Source organism: Portunus trituberculatus, chromosome 15 (genome assembly GCF_017591435.1).
Source record: "Portunus trituberculatus isolate SZX2019 chromosome 15, ASM1759143v1, whole genome shotgun sequence".
NCBI classification, from domain to species: domain Eukaryota; kingdom Metazoa; phylum Arthropoda; class Malacostraca; order Decapoda; family Portunidae; genus Portunus; species Portunus trituberculatus.
In genome coordinates, this window is record NC_059269.1 from 12,767,927 (window position 1) to 12,789,592 (window position 21,666).

The 21,666-nt window shown below is 41.1% G+C and overlaps 1 protein-coding gene and 1 long non-coding RNA gene across 3 annotated transcripts in view; one reads left to right on the forward strand and one right to left on the reverse strand.

The window, feature by feature from the left end:
- LOC123504345 overlaps positions 1–11,644 on the forward strand; it is a 70,867-nt gene extending 59,223 nt beyond the window's left edge. Inside the window, exons 2-4 of the long non-coding RNA XR_006674825.1 lie at positions 1,257–1,319; positions 10,933–11,111; positions 11,364–11,644. This is a non-coding gene — a long non-coding RNA (uncharacterized LOC123504345). The remainder of the gene's footprint in view (positions 1–1,256; positions 1,320–10,932; positions 11,112–11,363) is intronic.
- Positions 1–17,654, reverse strand: part of LOC123504338 (myosuppressin-like) — a 51,645-nt gene extending 33,991 nt beyond the window's left edge. For both annotated transcript variants that reach the window (XM_045254794.1, XM_045254793.1), the window contains exon 1: positions 17,512–17,654. The gene's annotated coding sequence lies outside the window, so the exon portion shown is untranslated. The remainder of the gene's footprint in view (positions 1–17,511) is intronic.
- Between the last annotated feature and the right edge of the window lie 4,012 nt (positions 17,655–21,666).

Sequence of the window (21,666 nt, forward strand, 5' to 3'; positions counted from 1 at the left end):
ACTGTTGCATGTTTTGTTAGTAATCCAAACTACTAATTGATCAGACTAAGAAATAAATAAGTAAATAAATGAAATAAATAAATAAATAAAAAAGTCACCACGATTCCACGTTCTGACGTCAATAAAAGCGTCAAAAAAAAAAGAAAAGAAAAAGAAAGAAAAAATCTCCTTTTAAAATCATCAGTTTCTTCCAATCTATTTTAACTTTCTCGATGCACTTCTCTCTCTCTCTCTGTAACTCCTTTTGCACTCTCACTCACTTACTCACTCACTCACTTGCTCACTCGCTCACTCGCTCACTCACTTGCACGGCCATTATACAAGTGATGCTGGACTCTACGCCTAAAACTACTCCTGGTTCCGTTCAATTTCTCGATGTCGTTTAGTTCCCAAGCTAATAATTAGAGAGAAGTTTTTTCATTCACTTCAAAGCCAGCACGGTCTGGCAAGGTACGATGAAGTTACGTTAAGTTCACTCCTTCTTTTGCCTCCCCTTCTTCCTCCTCTTCTTCTTTCTCCTCCTCCTTCTCCTCCTCTTCACATCAGTTCCATATCCAGCCTCCATCAGCATTAGTTCTTTTTAATTTTCTTTTTTTATCTCTATCTTCATCCACCATCACCTTCTTTCTATCCAACACTTTATCAATCACACTACCTTCCCTTCCTCATCCTTCTCCCCCTTCTCTTTTTCACACCAGTTCCATTTCCAGTCTCCATCAGCATTATTTCTTTTTAATTTTTCTTTTTGTCTCCATCTTCATCTACCACCATCTTTACTTTCCTCCTAATCAGCACCTTATCAACCAAGCTGCCTTCCTTTCCTTATCTTTCTCCTCCTCTTCTTCACACCAGCTCCATTTCCAGTCTCCATCAGCATTACCTCTTTTTTAATTATCATTTTTTTATCTCCATCTTCTACCGTTATCTTTACCTTCCTTCAAACCAGCACATCAACCACGCTGCCTTCCCATCCTCCTCCTCCTCCTCCTCCTTCTCTTCTTCCTCACACGAGCTCCATTTTTAACCTCTTTTATTATTTCTTTTAATCTTTTTTATCTCCACTTCTTTCTAACCAACACCATATCAACCACACTGCTGCCGATAGCACATTTGCCACCTGCCACCTGCCACCTGCCACCTCCTTACTACCTCTCCTAACAACTCACATGCCTTCAAGATATCACTCTCCCCTTGATTGTCTCTACAGAAATGAAAGGTGGGAAAAAATCGTCACCCTTTTAATCCTCTTTTTACAGACTCGCTGGAAGTGCGTTGGTGGAGAAGAGGAAACTGGGCCAGAATAAACCGTGGTTGTATATGTGAGTGTTGATATTCATTGTGTGTGTTTTGGTGCTTGTACTCGTGTGGCAAGGCAAGACAGTGTTCATGTAATGCTTAGTTTTGGTTTGCTGTTGCTTTTCTTTTCTGTTTTATGTTGAAAATTGATGTTGGTGAATGGAAGGAGCAGTGGGAGATCAAAGTAAGGTTTTCATTCTTTTTTCATTTTTCTTCATATTTTTGCGTCTTTTGTTGTAGTTTTTACCATTTAGTTTCTTATCCAGAGTTAATCTAGTTATAGTTTGCCTTTTCATGTGTTTCATCTGTTATATTTACTTTATTTCTACGTTATTTCCTCCGTTTTTTCATGCCCGCGTTTATTATTTTCAGTATTCACTCAATTCCTTACCACCTGAATGTCTGTTACCCTTCGTATCATTGTCTTCTCAGTTTTAACATGTTTTAACTCGTATGCTCTTATTTTCCTCTCTCATATTTATGCATTAACTCTTCTAACTTCTATCACAGCTGAAGAAACTGACGTGGAAGAGAGAGAGAGAGAGAGAGAGAGAGAGAGAGAGAGAGAGAGAGAGGATTGGTTAGGTAGTGGCCCTCCTGCACCCTCCTGCATCCCTCCCCCCTCTCTCTACCAGGTGTTCGGTGGTTTAATTAATGCAAGACACCGGAAGGTTAATGTCAGGTGCTAAACTTCCCGAGCGTTGTCTCACGTTTCTTGTTCATCACTCTTACTTGTTCTCTTTTCCTTTATCTTTTATTCACTTCCATTTTCTTTCTCTTTTTTGCTTTTATTTATGTTTTTTTTTTCATCTTCACTGTTGTCGTTTCTCTCCATCTTTGTCTCCTCTTGTCTTGTTGTTTCCGTCCTTGTCTGTCTCTCTTCCTCTAACTTTTCCTCGTTCTCATCCTTTTCCTCCTTTTCCTTTTCCTTTTCATTCTCCTTTTCTTCCTACTTCTCCTCCTCCTTCTCCTCCTCCTCCTCCTCCTCCTCCTCCTCCTCCTCCTCCTCCTCCTCCTCCTCCTCCTCCTCCTCCCTTTTGTTGCCCTTGGTTGTGTTCTTTCCTTCATTAAAAAAAAGAAATACTTCTCCTGGCGAATGAGAAAGATTACATAACGCAACTGGAATTAGATACCTGAAAAACACACTCAGTCTCTCCCTGATGTACAAAACTATCCACGCGAAGCAGGTTTACCAGTTTACCGTATATTTTCCTTCGTTCCTTCCCAAAACCCACAGCGGAGGGAAGGAGATTAGAGTTACCTCCTGTGTCGGCAGTAAGAGGCGTATTACGTGTGGGAGGAAGCAGTAATGATAACAATTGAGGCCTTAATACATGACAGGCTCTTTATTCACGTGCTCAAGTTCGCGCTGAAATCTGTAATCTGGAATACGTTGATGTGAGCACTTAACGCATCGCTCCTTTGGTTATGCAAGGGATTAAAGGTGTCTGGTAAGGGATGTGTGGGTGTGCGGTGTGCGTCGTCTCAGGTATCAGTGGTGGTGGTTGTGGTGAGCGTCAAGGATATAGTCTTTAGCTGGAGGCGTCAAACATGTACGAGTGGAGAATGATTGTAGTTGCTTGATGTCACTCCTCTCAGCTCAGCGATCTTTCTATATAATTTAACCTATTGCCCATAAAGGTGTCAATATTGAATAGCTGTATAACAACAAGAAATATAAATAGCGGTATTAGATAGATATGAGTGGAGAATGATTGTAGTTACTTCATGTCACTCCTCTCAGCCCAGCGATCTTTCTGTATAAATCAACCTATTGCCCATAAAGGTGTCAATATTGAATAGTTAGAGAACAACAACAACAGGGAATATAAGTAGCGGTATTAGATATAGATAAGAGTGAAGAATTATTGTAGTTACTTGATGTCATTTCTCTCAGCCCATCGATCTTTCTGTATAAATCAACCTATTGCCCATAAAGGTGTCAATATTGAGTAATTAGAGAACAACAACGACAGGAAATATAAATAGCGGTATTAGATAGATCACATTAGACATATAAATCTAATAGAACTTATAAAACAACAGATAAATAAGTCAGAAGAACTGGAAAAGTGACCCCAGGATTCAGTCAGGCCAGGGAATGATATCAGTGCCTCTTGATTCAGTAAGTTTTAATCTGCACTTCACTCATCATCTGCTCAGCCTCCGCCCCTTTCAAACTAAACAAATAAGTGATGAATGTAAGAAATTGAAACGCTGAGCATTGAAGAAGAGGCGACTCAGGTCATATTTAATTCACTTAGCGATCTCAAACGTTATTGCTTCATTCTCCTGCCTTGAAGAAATTGAGGACATTATCTTCTTTTGTCCTTAGTCAAGAGGATTATTAAATTATCTTGGTTCTATTGTGGAATTTAATTATGACGAAATGGTGATTTGTTTAGTTATTTGGTTCATTTCACTAACTATGGCATTCCTGTTTCATTCCTTTGGTTGTAAGAATTTCGAAGCAGTCTTAACCCACTTATGTCAAATTACCACAATTGTAACTTTCAAATTCCTTCTTTTATTGGTTGGTTTAATCTTGAAGAAACTATTAAATTATGTTGGATGGTCTTCCCTGCTCGACCTCGACTTTTCTCTCCACAACGCCAACACGAAGCTAATCAATGAATAATCAAGCGAGCAGCGGTACGGAAGCTTCATTTTCTCCTTCACTGATTAGTTGGAATAGTTCACCACGATGTTATTGCAATTCAGTCATTTTTTGTTGCACCTCTTCTCCTGAAAAGACGAGTGGTGATAAATTTACTGGCTGATAAAGGTATTGATAAGTTTAAATGAGTTTTCTGCTGATATTATTTGAACATACACACACACACACAGAATTGTGACCTTGTTGTCCCGGTGTGTGGTGTGTGCCTGGTCTCAGGCCTATCCGAAGATAGGAAACAATGAGCTCTGAGCTCGTTCCGTAGGGTAACGTCTGGCTGTCTCGTCAGAGACTGCAGCAGATCAAACAGTGAATTACACACACACACACACACACACACACACCTGTCGTTATCTATGCAGCGGGGATGGCTACTGACGGAGGCCCAGACGTAGGGTTCCTCCTGATAACAAGTCCTCCATCACTAATCCCTCATAAACCTTAATGTGAAGGGAGTCCATTTGCATTATGCACTGTAATGTCACTCTATTGTCGCTGCAAGGCTCAAAGTCCAGTGGCAGGGAGGGAGGGAGACTGGTGGTGGCGTATGCAAGGCGCCCCTCCTCCCTGCCTTCTCCCAGTGGCTAAGAGGTTCGGCGTTGTGAGTGCTCGGGAACTGTAAGCACGGTGTTCTCCTCAAGCACTCCTGCTAATGCACGCCCCGCGCAGTCCGCTACACGGGGCTTGACAATAAAACTTGCTGGCTTTTGTTGGCTTTATTTACATTCCAGGCGAAGGGTCACTCGCTTTTGTTCCCGACTCTGTGAACTGAGGAAAACTTTCAAAAGACGGAACTGCCTAAAAGTGATGCTATTATCCAGCGAGCATGTAGTTTTGAGATTCACATTTGGCTGTGGCTTCAGGGCGGTGGAAAAAACAAGGTAGTATAGGTTGAGGCGCCTACAGGAAAAGATAAACAGCACGGCACCACATCACCACCACCATCATCCTTTATTTATATCGCAAGACAAAGCCTCTTTCACCACGCCACAGTCTTGCCCGGGTATCTTTACCAGCTGGGTTTATCTTAGTTTCTGAGAGGCAATTCAGGTATTTCAGATGATAAGAGTAAAAATATGAATAAATAAAGGAAGATAATGAAATAATTTCTAAAAGAGATGTAGAGACTTTCCCGAGACGAAGGTAAATCACACGTCTATGTAAACTATATAGATAAGAAAAAAATTAAAAGATAGAGACGTTTTATGGGAGTGACTAAGGGACATTACATGAGAGTTAGTATGATTGCAACTCGTCCCTTCACCCTCATGCCCACCACTCGCCCTGTGTCTCTTTACTGGCCATACGCTTGATGCTCTCACTCGTTCAATCCTCCAAAGAATGCCTGTTGCTTGTGCTTCCTCAGTTGCGAGCTGGGGAAGCTTAGCAAATCATAAATAGTGTCAGTTGTATGAGGACTTGAGATGATTAGTATGGAAATTTTATCCTCCAAAGAATGTCTGTTTGTTGTGATCCCTCAGTTACGGGGTGAGGGAAGCTTAGCAAATAAAAAATAGTGTTAGTTATATGTGTACTTGAGATGAAGTAACAGAGAGATCAGTGTGGAAGTTTTATCTCCCAAAGAATGTCTGTTTGTTGTGATCCCTCAGTTACGTGGTGGGGAAGCTTAGCAAATCAAAAATAGTGTTAGTTTTATGTGCAGTTGAGATGAAGTAACAAAAGTGATCAGTGTGAAAGTTTTATCTCCCAAAGAATGTCTGTTGCTTGTGGTTTTTCATTACGTGGTGGGAATCTTAGTAAATCTAATATAGTATGGTTATGCATATGTGGAGCTAAAAAGAGAGACGAAGTAACAGTGATAAGTATGGAGGGACTTTATAATGAGGCATAACGCCAAAGCAAGGACTTAATATTGAGCCGTAACACCCAAACAAGGACTTAATACTGAGCCGTGACACCCAAAACAAGGACTTAATACTGAGCCGTGACACCCAAAACAAGGAATTAATACTGAGGCGTAACACCCAAACAAGGCCTTAATACTGAGGCGTAACATCAAAAAACAAAATAATAAATAGTGGAGAGGTTAATGTTGAGACGGAGCCTTTGATATAGTGATGAGAGTGGAAGGTTAAGAGTAATGACGTCACTACACATCCGCACCATGTGATATCTTGACACGCATCTTTCTTCCCCGTCTTATACTAGAGCTGATCAAATTTCCGCCTCTGACACTCATCTTTCTTGTATTTCCCGTGTAATAACAGGGTGACATTACTAATAGTTTTTCCCTTTTCCTTTGTTTTTATTACTTTTATGTCTTCATTTCTTCCTTCTTTTTTTTTTTTTTTTTCTTTCTACGTTCGTTCTCCCGTCTCTTGTTCTTTCATATCTTCCCATTGTCTTCCAGTCTTCCCGCCTCTCAGTCTGAAAGCCTCGCCCCTTTCCCCGTGACCAGCTGTTCAACATTTTCCTTCTCCACCCACGCAATCTCAGCAAGAGACTAATAACCAACTGCAACGCTTTTGTTTCCAGTCTTCCTTTTAATATGTGCACTACACCAAAAGCTTCCACATCATGACAAGTTTTCATTTATTTTTTTGTGGAAGCATCCCGTGAAAATATTGATAAAAGAGATCGTTATGAAATGTTCTCTTGATGCATTGATAATTGTGGAAACTGATTTTTTTTCTCTCTCTCTTAGAACTTCATTGCCAAAACGATAAATCAAGAATTTTATCCATTATTGCTAGAGAAAAAGAATAGATGAACGAAAGAGAAACAAGCACATTAACCAGGGATTCTTGCAATGAACAGACAAATGACACGGAGCTCACTCAGTATAACATCACAAGATCTATTAAGAAACACAGAACAAAAAATTAATAAGTATCCATCCTTCTTGATTTCCTATGTAAAGCTCAAACACCTAACGGACTCATTAACATGGATCAAAGACTGTCCCTCTATGCAATCTACTTCCCGCCAGCCAGAGGAGAAACGAAGAATAAGGACTCCTGCTTAGACAGTTTCCCAATGACGCATACCCAGTCTCGTGTTTTTGTCGTATGGAAATCCACTGTATTCTTTGTTACTTTGCTGTCTTAGGTTTGCGAGACACTGCAGCTGTTATCACAGTTGTATAGCGTGATTCGAAGTTTTCTCCATATTTGCTTTTATTTGAAAGTCTTAGTATTGGCAACTTTGATTTCCTGTCAGTTTAGAGTATAGGTATTCTTCTTTTTGTTCTCTTTACATGTATCGTTTGCGCATATTCAGTAGTGAGGACATTCCTTCGCGTACAAAGGTGAAGAAGAGTTGCATTCCGCTATGAATAACACTTTCCACCATCAACTAATTCACAGGAGTTTCGCTAGGGTTTTATTGAGTCCCCTGTTCACAGACATATTTCTATTTACATGATCTTTTGCGCATATTCAGCAGTGAGGACATTCTTTCACGTACAAAACTGAAGAAGAGTTGCATTCCGCTACGAATAACACTTCCTACCATCAACTAACTCGCTGGGGATTTTACATGAGTTCCGAATTCACAGGTATACTCGTTAGCTTCTCATCTGGATCTAAGAGTGTTCTGGGAAAGCTTCATCACACTTTTAGACAGCAGGACTCATTCAGTTAATTTTGGAGAGAGCAGACCTTTAGTGTTCAATCTCTCCCCCTCCTTCAGATTCCATTCTTCCATTTATATTTTCATCTTCACCCTCCTTTATGTATGATAGGTCACTGTTATGGCATGTCCTTTACGTGGAATATACGCACACTCACACATTCATCCTCAACGAAGCAGGATAGTGTTCAACGAAGAATCAAGGTGTTTTTATTTCAGCCCACTATCCAGTACCTTGTATGTACGAGTATTAGCTTCCCCTTATTGCCTGGCTGTCCTTTAACGTCAGTGACATTACAGATGTAACATGAGACTCTTACAGTTCAGCAATGGTCTGTTTACTTTGTGTTCTTTTTTTCAACTCTAGAAAGTGTGGTGCTTTGAAGAGAGAGAAACAGTTAGCCATAAGAGATACAGAACTCCACACGTTCTCCCCATTTAGAAAACTTACATTTGCTGCTTCCTCAAATTGTATTTTTGGGGGATTTTCTTCATCGTGCTAAACTTATTAATATGGACTGAAGCCTAACTCGAAAAAAAAAGATGCTGCAAGTAATGAATTGACTTTAGGTTTACAAGTTTTCCATCATGCTTTATCTTTTTGTCTTGAGGATAAATATACACAAAGGCCTGAGAGAACCAGGTGACAATGCACGTCTTAACCCAGGAATCCTCGAGTCACGGCCAGGATGCAGAAGTTAATGGCTTAAACTTGATTGTTAAGGTGACAACTGACTTATTGGTCCGGTCGTTCGCTTTGAGTCCGCTTTGTCTCGCTTCTTAATCTAACCTAACCCCTCCAATACTGGGATACAATTTTACCTTGAGATCTGCGTACGATTAGGCCATTTTATTTACACTAGGAAGAGTGTATGGAGAGCAGAAGATTAATGGTCAGAATCTTCGCTATTTTAATCCCCCACATGAGTTTCTGAAGCTGTATAAAATCACCAAATAGTAAGAATCAATATGGAAACGCGTCATGGTACTCAAGGGGTTAAATCGTTCACTCCTTATTTCTTCTATCTGAGGATTTTTTTCCCCCAACTCTATTAAGAAAACTTTTAATACATATCTTTCTTTCTCAGTAGTAGTGTGAGCATCAAACAGCAAGCGCCTGAAACCACCAGCCCACACAAGTCCAGTCTCGCAGTGCAATACTTAGTAGCTCACCTCGACTGTAAATTATGTGGTGAAAATATTGGCTAAATTGAAACGCCAATAGGTATTCTGGAAACAGGACTCAAAAGAAATTAGCCTGTATTTATTTCGTATTGATGTGTTCGTCGTTTATTTCTTTCTGTACTCTCTCTCTCTCTCTCTCTCTCTCTCTCTCTCTCTCTCTCTCTCTCTCTCTCTCTCTCTCTCTCTCTCTCTCTCTCTCTCTCTCTCTCTCTCTCTCTCTCTCTCTCTCTCTCTCTCTCTCTCTCTCTCTCTCTCTCTCTCTCTCTCTCTCTCTCTCTCTCTCTCTCTCTCTCCACTGTCAACGTCATTACCATTTTAACTCTTTTCTTCTATAATATTACAGTGAAAACGTCGATCCGTGTCACGTCGATGCGTACGGTACTGAAATTCGCAATGTGTGTTTGTGGTGGCGAGGGCCGGTCAGCAAGCGTGGGTGTGCCTCGAGTTAGCTCCGGTCAAACAGCACACGATCGATAACCATTGGGTAAGTGAGGAGGATGATAAGAGGAAGGTAACTCAGACATCATAGCCAGATGGTCAGCATACCAGCCAGCCAGTTAGCTACCCAGCCAACCAGACAACAAACCAGTCAGTCAGTCAGCCAGCTAACTCGTCAGCCAGACAACCAACTAATCAGTCAGTCAGCCAGCCAGCCAGTCAGCCAGACAGAGTTTTTCAAGGTGTCAGTCAGTTAGTCAGTCATCTAGCCAGCCAGTCAAGCATCTAGCCAGCCAACCAACCAGTCAGTCAGCCAGCCAGCCAACCAGTCAGCCAGCCAGCCAACCAGTCAGCCAGCCAGCCAGTCAGTAAACCAGCCAGCCAGCCAGCCAAATCAGCTATCCAGACGCGTGTTTCAGAGCTCATTACCCACCAGAAGCTCTAAAGGCAAAACGAAGGAGAAGATAAATGTCGCAGCCTTGCCGTCCTTATCACTTGGATCGATAAAGTCATCGTATTTGAATGAGCGTCGTGATGAGAGTGTTATATTGGAGGGAGAGAAAAATAAGTCACATTGAAGGCGAATGGCGTGATGAAATTTTTATGCTAAAGATATTGTCGATGGTCGGTCAGTGTCAGCCAGCAATATGACTTTCTTGACGTATCTGTTGTTAGATTTACCTACTTCATATTTAAGATTGTATTCTCAAACACTTCTGTGCCTCACCTATGCTGTTTTGAAAGGCTTTATTTGTCTGCATAAGTTTTTAAAGTTTTTTTTTTTTTTTACGGTTCTAGAGGCAGAATGACTAGATTTCTACATTATTAACTGGAGAAACACTCTTGTAAACGCTGCTAATCATCTTTGCAGCCTTGGAAAATTGTCGCGGTGAGAGAGCAAAGCGTTTCTGAACATGTGGCTTAGTGTCATGATATAGTGAAGGCATTTAGTGTTGTGGTGGTTGTTTATTGTAGTTCATCGTATTGTCATGGTAGTGGTATGATTTTTATTATTGTGTTACTGTTTTTATATAGATCTGACTATTATCCTTATGTATGAATGTGTGTATATGTGTGTATGTATAAAGCGTGAAGTCATATTTAGTGGTAAGGTTAGGTGATTTGTGAATGTGGTGTGAATGTATGTATGTATGTAACACGAACTCACTTAGGCTCGTATTCTCAAACACTCATGCGCTTCACCTTCACTATTTCCAAAGGGTTTATTTAAATTGACTCGAGTTTTCTAAGGTGTTTTTACGTTTCTAGAGGCAGAGTGACAAGATTTCTGCATTATCAGCTGGAGCAACACTATTGAAAACCCCGCTAATCATCTTTAAAGTCTTGGAAAATAGTCATGGTGAGAGAGCAGAGTGTTTCTGAATACTGAGTGAGTGGCTAGTGGCACGTATCACGCTCGAGATGGAAACGTCCCCACTTCATCTCGCAAACTGTCTGGCGAGACATTAGTTTTCTTGTCCAGTGACTCTTGTCTTCCAGTTGAAAGCGGATCGTTTGTACTTGGTCCGTCCATAGACAAAGCTCACTGAGACTCCCCCACCCACTTACCTTTCAACTCATCAAAAGACGCACGAGTCACTCACTAGCTCTCTGTTATCTCGTGCACTCTTTTCCCTCCTGTCCCTCTCTCCCTGCTGCTATTACTCCCATTTCACCTCTTACTGTCTCTCCCATTCTTGTGATAGCGGGGTTATTGATCGGTGCTCTCCCTCCTCGCTCTCCCACAGCCATAAACCCCCTGTCTATGTGGGCCGTCGCTCCCTGATGAAGAGTCGTGAGGGGCGAGGCGTGGAGGCAGAATGGGGCGCAAGGAAGCGAGTGATTTGTCGCCGATGAATGAGGAAGATGTCTCACTTTTCCTGACATAAGTGGCGTGGAAAGAAAAGGGTTGCATCTGTTCGCGCGTGTAAGCTTTTAAGTGATATTACCGCATTGATTCTCTCTCTCTCTCTCTCTCTCTCTCTCTCTCTCTCTCTCTCTCTCTCTCTCTGACGTTTCACCGTGGATTTTTTTCCTTCTATTTCTCTCTAGTGTTGTGATTTACCATATTACCTTGTCTAATGAAAACACACGTGCCTTTTTCCCCATATTGCACACTTAGTTACCGAAAGACGTAATATAGATTCACAAGACCACTTATGTACTGCCCCTCCTCCAGAATACCATACGGGAAGCACACGAGGGAAAAAACGTAATCAGGTGTAGCATGAGAAACACAACCTGAATCACTGGGAATATCATTATAAGCTCCACGCCATTCACGTCACGCATGCCTCATAAAAGAAGAAAGAAGAAAAACCAACAGCCATCTATACCAACCCAATGCACGTCTATTCATTCCCTCACCCGCACTGTACGAGTACCTCCCCCATGCTTCTCACTGTCACCTGTCCATTCGAACTTGATTTACGGATGCACCAACACGTAGGCAGATCAAAGGTAGCTAGATAATGATAATAGACTAAAATCTTCTATATTTTCAAAGGTACTGTCACCTGTTTCTATCTCTAAATGTCACCCGTACAGTCATTTTAAAAGTATAGGCGTCTTTGTTTTATCTCTGAATGTGATCTATACTTCCAAACTCGATTTTCGGACGCACCAACACATAGACGAATAAAAGCTAGCTATATGATGATGGTAGACTAAAACTTTCTGTATTTTCAAAGGTATTGTCGTCTGTTTCTATCTCCAAATGTCACTTGTGCGTCCAGACTAGATTTACAGACGTACCAACACGTACATAGATAAAAGGCTGCTATATAATGATGGTAGACTAAAACCTTCTGTATTTTCAAAGATAATGGCGACTGCTTCTATCTTTAACTATAGATCTACAGACTTAGCAACATATAGATGGATAAAAGGTAGCTATATATTGATGTAAGACTAAAACCTTCTGTATTTTTAGAGGTATAGGCGCCTGTTTCTATCTCTAAATGTGACCTGTACATGCAAACTAGATTTACAGACGCACCAACACGTAGATAGACAAAAGGTAGCAGTATGATAATAATAGACTGAAAATTACTGTCATTTCGAAGGTATATGGATCTGTTTCTACCTCTAAACGTGACCTGTACATTCAAATCACGTTTATAGATGCAGTAACATATAGATGAATAAATGTTAGATGTATAATGACTGAAGACTTAAAGGACTGTATTTTCAAAGGTATCACCAGTTTCTACCCTCACTTTGTTCACCACCACCACCACCACCACCACCACCACCACCACCACCACCACCACCACAATCCCCAGCTCTCCGTTAGCCAGGCATCAACAGGTTTCCATTCAAAGCTTAACGAAAGTCCCACATTGCTCTCTCTCTCTCTCTCTCTCTCTCTCTCTCTCTCTCTCTCTCTCTCTCTCTCTCTCTCTCAGTAGTAGTAATAGTAATAGTAGTAGTAAAAGCAAATAACATCTACAATAATAGTCATCCTTTGTCATCAGCAACAAATTAAATCAAAATAAGAAAACGTGCACTCAAAATAAATAAATAAATAAATAAATAAATAAATAAATAAATGGGACGGACTTTAGTAAATCAAGAAAAAATGCACCTTTTGAATCCAGTTGCAAAAATGTGACTGTGGAGGAGAAGGGGGCAAGGGGAGAGGACGAGGAGGGAACGGGAAGGGAGGTGAGGAAAGTGTTATTGGGGGAGGATGGAAAGGAGGAGGAGGAGGAGGAAGGGAGAAGTAAGGGTAGTGTGGATGGGTGGGTAGTGTTGTTGGTGGAGGGATGGGAAGGACGAGGAGGAGGAGGAGGAGGAGAAGGAGGAAGAGGAGGTAGGGAGGAGAAAGGGCAGTGTGGAGGGCGTTGAGGATGGGCGGGGAGATTAAAAGGGCAAAAGACTCACTTGTGCCACAGAATTGTTTACAGTGTAGCAGAGAGAGAGAGAGAGAGAGAGAGAGAGAGAGAGAGAGAGAGAGAGAGAGAGAGAGAGAGAATGTGTGTGAGGGGTTAAAGTAGAACATGAATCGTATTATTTACAAGTTTCTAAATAAGTTCATGAGAAAAATTTGAAAAGAATGCTTCACGTGTTTTTCCAATCAGTACCGAAGAATCTTTACTAAACAGTCACACCTTTGAAAACTCGAGTCACTTGCTCAAGAAACCAGTTACTAGCCAAGACAAAACACCAACACCATAAAAAAAAAAAAACGAAAAAAAAATATAAAACTTATCTCAGCTCACCTCTTATTAGTGAACACCACGATCTGAGAAAACGAGCAAAGTGAGCCAAGGGACAGATGACGAAGTGCCAGACATCCAACACACACACACACACACACACACACACACACACACACACACACACACACACACACACACACACACACACACACACAGACGCACAGACGCACAGACACCACACACGTCCTCCCACAGCGAGTATTGAGCCGCTGCATGCTATCCTAACCCATTGGCCAGGATCTTAGACTTCTTAGTGAACATCAGTCTGGGAATGGTACAGGTTAACCCCTTGACTGCTGCACCTTCTCTTAACCCCTTAAATACCATGACGTGTTTCCATATTCATTCTGCTTACTATTTGGTGATTTTATATAGCTTCAGATAGTTAAGAGTGTGGCTATTAATCTTCTGACCTCCATAGGCCCTTTCTAATGTCAATAAGATGGTCTAATTGTACACAAATCTCAAGGTAAAAATGTGTCCCACTATTGAAGGAGTTAATGAAATGGTTTGGTTTAAGTATCAGTTAATTCTCGAGCCAACACACCAAGACGATATAAAAAAAGGATAATATTCTGAAACTTATCTATCTTAATGAAAATGTTTTGATGTAAGCAAGTTTAGAGTAGTTTTGAAAGACACCACCGGTCGCGAAGTAAGTTGTGAAGAAGTTTGAATGTTTTATTGCCTATCATTATGTTTTTTCCTCCATAGAATCGTTTAAAGTCTTTCAAATGTGGTAAAATATGTCTAGTTATGTTTTTTTTTTCTCCATAGAATCGTTCAAAGTCTTTCAAATGTGGTAACAAGTGTCTAATTATGTTTGTTTGCTCCGTGGAATCGTTTAAATCTATTCAAATGTGACAGAAAGTGTATTATTACTGGCATTATTCAAATATTTAACTATAAAGCACACTGCTACAGTATTGTCTTAATGATAGAGATGCTGTCTTGGTTAAGGTTTTTTTTACTCGTAGAATCATTAGAATCTACTCGTATGTAGTAAAAAGTATCGTATTATTACTAGCATTCAAATATTTACGTATAAAACACACTACTTTTTTATTGTCGTAGTGTTAGAGATACCAGTAAGTTTAATGCATCTGGTAAACTCGTGAGGAAAAGATCAAAGCCAGCAAAAGACTTGTGTAGCTTCAGGGAACTTGCAAACCTTTATCGCATTTTGCAATAGTCCATCTTCCATTGCTTTTTTCCGCTTTTCCTTGACCTGAATGGAGTAAAGAAATATAAAGTTATCTCCAAAATCTGAGAGTTGACTGTCAATTTTCTTTCATTTCGTCTGATCTCTCTCTCTCTCTCTCTCTCTCTCTCTCTCTCTCTCTGCAACTACTTTTAACGTATCTTTCTTCATTTTGTACCTTTACACACATACGCACACATAAATCAATGCTCGCACCATTCACTGAACACAAACAGTATATCCACCACCAAAAACAGTGAAAGAATAACCCTAAACTACTTCCCATTGTCCCAGCACCGCTCGAAAGGACAAGGCATGCAAAACGTATCTCCATTACGGGCCAGTTAGCTAACAGGGGCTCCGGAGGTTTAGCACTAACGATACAGGCAACCATCAAGAGCGCTAGAGAGGTGAGGAATGAGTCAGTACAGCCGCACGTTTTCAGACAGACAGTGGACAGGATTCACTCATGGCTGTCTCTCGTTTTCTATGGCCTGGCTAATATCACTGTCCTCAGGTGCTCTCGTGAAGACATATTTAATTAGTAAAAATGCCACCTCCACGTAAGTAAGAATTAGCTTCATTAACTTTTAATTTAGCTGAAAATGTTCTGCCTCTCAGCTAATTCCACGGGTCAGAAATTCGTAGGTTTGTCTCAATTTGTGGATTCTGGGAGAGGAGTCTTCAGTTAAGGTGACGGTAATATTAAGTACTTACTCGTGTTTCTGTGAAAATTCTCTCTCAGCGACTCCCACTACCCGAGAAATTGATAGCTTCTTTCTTTGCATGTGGCTCATCTCATTTGTGAATTCTGGGAGAGCTGTCTTCAGTTAAAGTGATGTAATATAAAGTACTTGAGGTTGCTCGTGTTACTGTGAAAATTGCCTCTCAACGACTCCCACTATCCGAAAAATTAATACCTCTCTCTTTTATTAATTCAGAGGTTAGTTCTTATCTTATAAAGCACCACTGATGACAGCATGAACTCCTCACACTCACCTCTCATTCCTTTCATTATAACGTCAAATTGTAAGACTTCTAAAGCTCCGTTAAAATGTCAGAATTCGCTTCGACTCTTCATCATGTGTTTGATTAAATTCCAAGTAAACGATGTGGCTCTCTCTCGTGAAGTGAAGCAATATCTCGTCTCTCTGCCACCCAGACTCCCACACATCTAGCCCCACCCATCTGTCGAAGTCTGCATTCAGTTCCCTCCTCATCTTTCACCACCTTGCGTCTATATCTCCACCTCAAGTCTTCACCAAGCCTTAATCCCTTCCTCTCAGGTCTCAGCCTTTATCCAAACTCCTCCAGTGCTTCCTTAGGCTTCAACTCTTCTTCCAGACTTCTTCACACTCTTAGTCTTCTGTCTTTCGGTTTCAGTCATTTTTTTTCTTCTTCACATTTAATCTGTCTTTTCTTCAGTTGTTTCACACGTTCAGTTTTCCCTACAAGCATTTTTTACTTCCTTATTCTATTTCATCCAAGCTTCGTTACGCCCTCAGTCTGTTCCATTTTTATATCTCACATTTTCAGTCTGTCTTGGCTTAAATCTGCATCTTCAATCTGTCTCATCCAGAATCCTCATTAGTCTCAGTCTGTCTTGTGTAGAATTTTTAACAATCTTAGTCTCTTTAGCCTAAGATTTTTAACTCTCAGTCTATGACGCCAAAAAATCTATATCATAAGTTTATTTCGTCTAAAATCTCCCCAGTCTTTATCCTCCAGTCTCCTTCATTGCCTCAGTCTGTCTCTCAAAACTCCTCATTAGTCCTCAGTCTTTAAGGTTTCATCGCTTGGTTTAATACAGAAGCTTCAACTCATTACTCACTCCAAGCTCCCTAACCATTCAGCAACACCCACGCAACACTTCACCTAATGCACTGCCCCCTTAAAAATTTCCTCAAGTCTCAAGTTCAGGACTCACTCTCATCTGCAGTCCCAGTCAATGCAACACCCACCTCCCCTGCCACTTGCCACACCCACGCTAGCTATCATTCCCTCAAGTTCTCGCTCCAGCCACACCTTAGCTTCTCACGCTCCTCCCAACCGCTGCAATTCCGTAACGTTACGATCTACACAAATGCCATCCGTTACTCTATTCTCAGTTACGTATTGGCAGGTATCCTTGAAGACTGACGCGTTTGAAGAATATACAAGGAAAATGGAAGTTCGTGAAGTGTTTGTATGATAGAGTCAGAGGAAATAATTTTAAGCATGGAATGAACACCGCAGGATCAGTGACAGAAGATACAGACGGAGTTAGAGACACTATAGGTATTCTTCGAGACTGACACACGTTTGAAGAATACATGGAAAACAAGATGATGAAGTCCAATAAGCGTTTGCATGATAGAGTTAAGAGAAAAGACGTTATTCTGGAATGAACTTAAGAGAAACAGTCGCTCGATGTGAGTGGAGATAGAGAAGTACTAAATATTTTTCGAGACCGACACACGTTTGAAGAATGCAAGGGAAACAAAAAGATGAAGTCCAAGAGGCGTTTGCATGATGGAATTAAGAGAAGAGAATGAACATAAGAGAAATAAAGTCGTGGGATGTGAGAGGAGGTAGAGAAACGCTAAATATTCTTCGAGACCGACACGCGTTTGAGAAATGTAAGGGAAAATAAATTAAGTCCAAGAGGTCTTTGCATGATGGAGTTGAGAGAAAAGACGCTACCCTGGAATGAACATAAGAGAAACAGAGTCGTGCGATGTGAGAGGAGGCAAAGAAACGCTAAGTATTCCTCGAGACCGACACGCGTTTGAAGAATACATGGAAAAACAAATGAAGTCCAATATGCGTTTGCATGATGGAGTTAAGAGAAAAGATGCTACCCTGGAATGAATACGAGAGAAGCAGAGTCGCGCGATGTGAGAGGAGCTGGAGATGGTACTCACGTGGGTTGGGATTGGGGCGAAGAGTGCCTGTTGCGTTGGTAGCGAGGGAGGATGTGGCGCGCGGTCTCGCCTGTTGCTCAGTGCCGAGGGGTCTGAGGAGCTGGTAACTCGCGTTCGGCTACAAGTGATGGAGTAAACCAAGTCAAAAGCGACCTCGCGCACCAACCTTTATGTACAAACCTTCCGCCCACCTATTGGTCGGAGGGAATGCCACGTCACTCGATCTCGCCCAATCAGCGGCAGTGCCTGTGATGTCACAAACCGGGGGCCTCGCCGATTGGTTCAAGGATTATTGAAATGCTTGTTTGGCCAGCTAGAAATCTTGTTAAAGCAGGTTTCTTACTGGCACGTCTCCCGCTGCCTTATTAAACGTCTTAACTAAACACCTCTGAACACTAGTTATGGTCGAAATTGATTTTGATAAACCACACATCCAGTGCAATAAGCAGGAGGTGGTGTCTGGGAATACCTAATACAATTAATGAAGAATATGCCTAAATCCAATCACGAGGGGAAAAATGTGTTCATTAATTCAGGATCTTTGAGGCGTGGAGGTATGAAGTCCAAGGCATCGTCTGCCTCACGCCGCGACAACATTGTCTGGCATGGACCTTAATCATGACGGGGAGTCCAAGAACCCTTAATTAATGTCGTAAAGCCCATGGTTCCTCCGCGTTTGTTTGTGGGTGTGTGTGATGACACCGCCGCTTGTTGACTCTGGCGCGCCTCCACACCACGTCACCAGGGACCTCCACACCCTTGCTCCCTATCCTTCACTCCTTCCTTCCCGCCCTTCTTACCTTCCTCTTTTTTTCCGCCTTTTCTTGCCCAACTCCAGACAACAACACCTACCTCTGCTGCCCGCCCCCTCTCTCCGACCCGGCCACCTGTTCCTCCAACGCATCTATCTACCCACCAGTCCCTCTCTCTCTTCTCCCAGCGAGGCTACATATCCACTTGGTACCTACTTATCTACCTCTCTTTTGGCATCTTTTCTTACCCACCTCCAAACAACACAATTTACCAACTTTCTACCATATTCTACCTATTCTTCTACTTACTCATCCGTTCCTTTATAACAACACTTCATTTTTTTTACCTATTCCTCTTTATACTTCTCTTTTTTTTTCATTTTTTACTTACTCAAGGGAACATTACCTTTCCTCTATTCTCTAAGGTACGTCGCTTCTCCAAACAATATTACATTTCTATCAAATACCAAGCTTTACCTTTAACATCACAAGAAAACACAGGAAGCTGCAAGAAGTCTAAAAGCCTTACACGTATCAGTAAGCCCTGCGTAAAATATGCCTTTGTACTATAGTATATCCGCCTCTCAAAGCTACATACCTTTCTACCCTATTTTTTCTTATCTTTCTAAGTGTATCTCTCTCTCTCTCTCTCTCTCTCTCTCTCTCTCTCTCTCTCTCTCTCTCTCTCTCTCTCTCTCTCTCTCTCTCTCTCTCTCTCTCTCTCTCTCTCTCTCTCTCTCTCTCTCTCTCTCTCTCTCTCTCTCTCTCTCTCTCTCTCTCTCTCTCTCTCTCTCTCTCTCTCTCTCTCTCTCTCTCTCTCATCTCATCATCATTCAGTCTCTCTCTCTCTCTCACCTTCTCATCACTCTCCCTCTCTCTCTCTCTCTCTCTCTCTCTCTCTCTCTCTCTCTCTCTCTCTCTCTCTCTCTCTCTCTCTCTCTCTCTCTCTCTCTCTCTCTCTCTCTCTCTCTCTCTCTCTCTCTCTCTCTCTCTCGATATAGTTTCTCCATTATTATTCGTGTCTCTCTCTTTCTCTTTCTTCTCCGCAGCTTCTCCGCCATTTATTCTCTCCTTTAATCATGGTTTCTTCTTCCCCCTCCTATTCTCTTACACACAATGCCCTCTTCGCCCTCTCTTTCTACGAGTTTCCAATGCGTATCTTCTTCCAAACCTTTCCACACCTCATTCTCCATCTTTCTCTCTCCTTCTCATCATCCCTCATCATCTCCCTCTCCTTTCTCGTGTATCAGTTTAATCTATTTTCTTTCCTTGTCTCACCACTATCTTCATCTCTTTCCTATATTTATTTATTTATTTATTTATTTGTCTTCCTCATCTTATTCGTTTCTTTTCCCTTTTTCTTTTCTTCTTGATCGTCTTTCTCATCTTTTCCTTTCCCATTTTAGTATTCTTTTTCTCTTCTCTTTCTTTTTCTCTTTTGTGGTCTCTTTCTGCTCATACATTCCCGCCTTTTCCTCCTCCTCCTCCTCTTCCTCATCTTTGTTGTAGTTGATGTTGTAATTCTTATTCTTACTATTTTCTCTATTTAAACATGCAAGATTTTAAAAACCTGGGATGATTTTTTTTTTCTTTTCTTTCCATTTGTTTGCAGACAGTCTAGTCTAATTGTGCATTAACATTATGGCTCGTATTCTCAAACACTTCTGCACTTCACCTCCACTATTTAAAAAGACTGTTTTGAAATGTAGGGACACGAGTTTTTAAGGAGTTTTACGGTTCTAGGGGCATAGTGACAAAATTTCTACATTAGTAATTGGAGAAATTCTCTTGAAAATCTCGCTAATCATCTCTGTGGCCCTGGAAAATAGTCGTGGTGAGAGAGCAAAGCGTTTCTGAATACCTAAGTCTTGTCTCAGTACTGTTTGCAATATGTAAAGCTATATGACTCAATCGACTTCATCCGTTTATACCACGAAAAACTATTATTCCGTAAGATTTTGAAAGGATAATATTCTCTCCGTACTTATTTTTCCAGGCAGTCTAGTCTACTTCTGCTTATCAATATTAAAATGAAACCTTTATCTTAGTACTGTCAACATTCATCAAGATCACCGGCTCATTTTACTGCTTCTAAAACGTGTAGAAACTGAAATACGAGTACAATGATGATGTTTTTCGGTAGCTTATAAAAGTGAAGGGGAAAGCTGAACGTGTTGGAGGTAATGGTTAAGGCAGTAATGACTTAATGGTATCAAGCTTCCCGGCCTCCTTGCACCGCGGCATCTTTGAACGAACGAAAAAATCACCCTTTAATTACACAGGAGTAAGCCTATTCGCTGTGCTCGATTAAATCCCTGTCAGTGAGTAGATGAGGCAAATTACGTTGAGTATTGCTAATTTCTCAGCATAAGATTTAATAAAAAGGGGTGCAGGATTATTTCAAGTTTACTAAATCATGTTCAGTTTAATAAGTTTACTCGTTAGGCTCAGCTAAGTCCATTTCGTTAAAGGAGAAGAAGTGAATTACGTTAGATATTGTTCATTTGTTCGCATAGTGGTTGATGGAGGCGTTTAAAATCATGTTCACTATTGTAAGTTGCACATCATTCATACCTATAGTAGAATAAAGGTGAATAAATAAACTATACCTCAAAATGATAGAGAAAAGTTCAGCGTATCAAATCTAACATGAAAAATAATAATAAAAAGAAGAGTGTAACATCACTGTACATACCCGCTACGTATCGCAATAGAACTAAGAAGATAGGGAAGTCAGGCACATTAAAATTAACCCCTTCAATACTGGAACACATTTTTATCATGAGATTGGACTGTTAGACCAGTTTATTTACTTTAGGAAGGGTCTATGGAGGGCAGAAGATTGATGGCCAGAGTCTTCACTATTCTAATCCCCCACTTAAGTTTCTCAAGCTGAATAAAATCACCAAATAGTAAACAGAATTAATATGGATACGCGTCATGGTACTCAAGAGGTTAACCACTTCAATACAGGGATATATTTTTACCTTGAGAATTGTTTACGATTAGACCATTTTATTGACATTAGGAAGGGTCTATGGAGATCAGAAGATTGATGGCCTGAGTGTTCACTATTCTAATCCCCTACATAAATTTCTGAAGCTGTTTAAAATCACCAAATAGTAAGCAGAATTAATATGGAAACGCGTCATGATACTCAAGGGGTTAATGAGGAGATTACTTGCTTAATTACTCTGACAATAGTAATAACTCGCCAAGCATCCTACTCCATGTGCCTGTGTCCTTAGACTTACTGTGTTCGAGAGATGGCTTGGTGAATGGTGGAGATGATCAGGACTCGGCAGTGTGTGTCAGTCCACCTGGTGCTTTCACGTGCCCTGCTCAGTTGTGGCCCGCAAGTCCCCACCACACAATCACTTGTGGCAGAACCGTCCCTCAATCA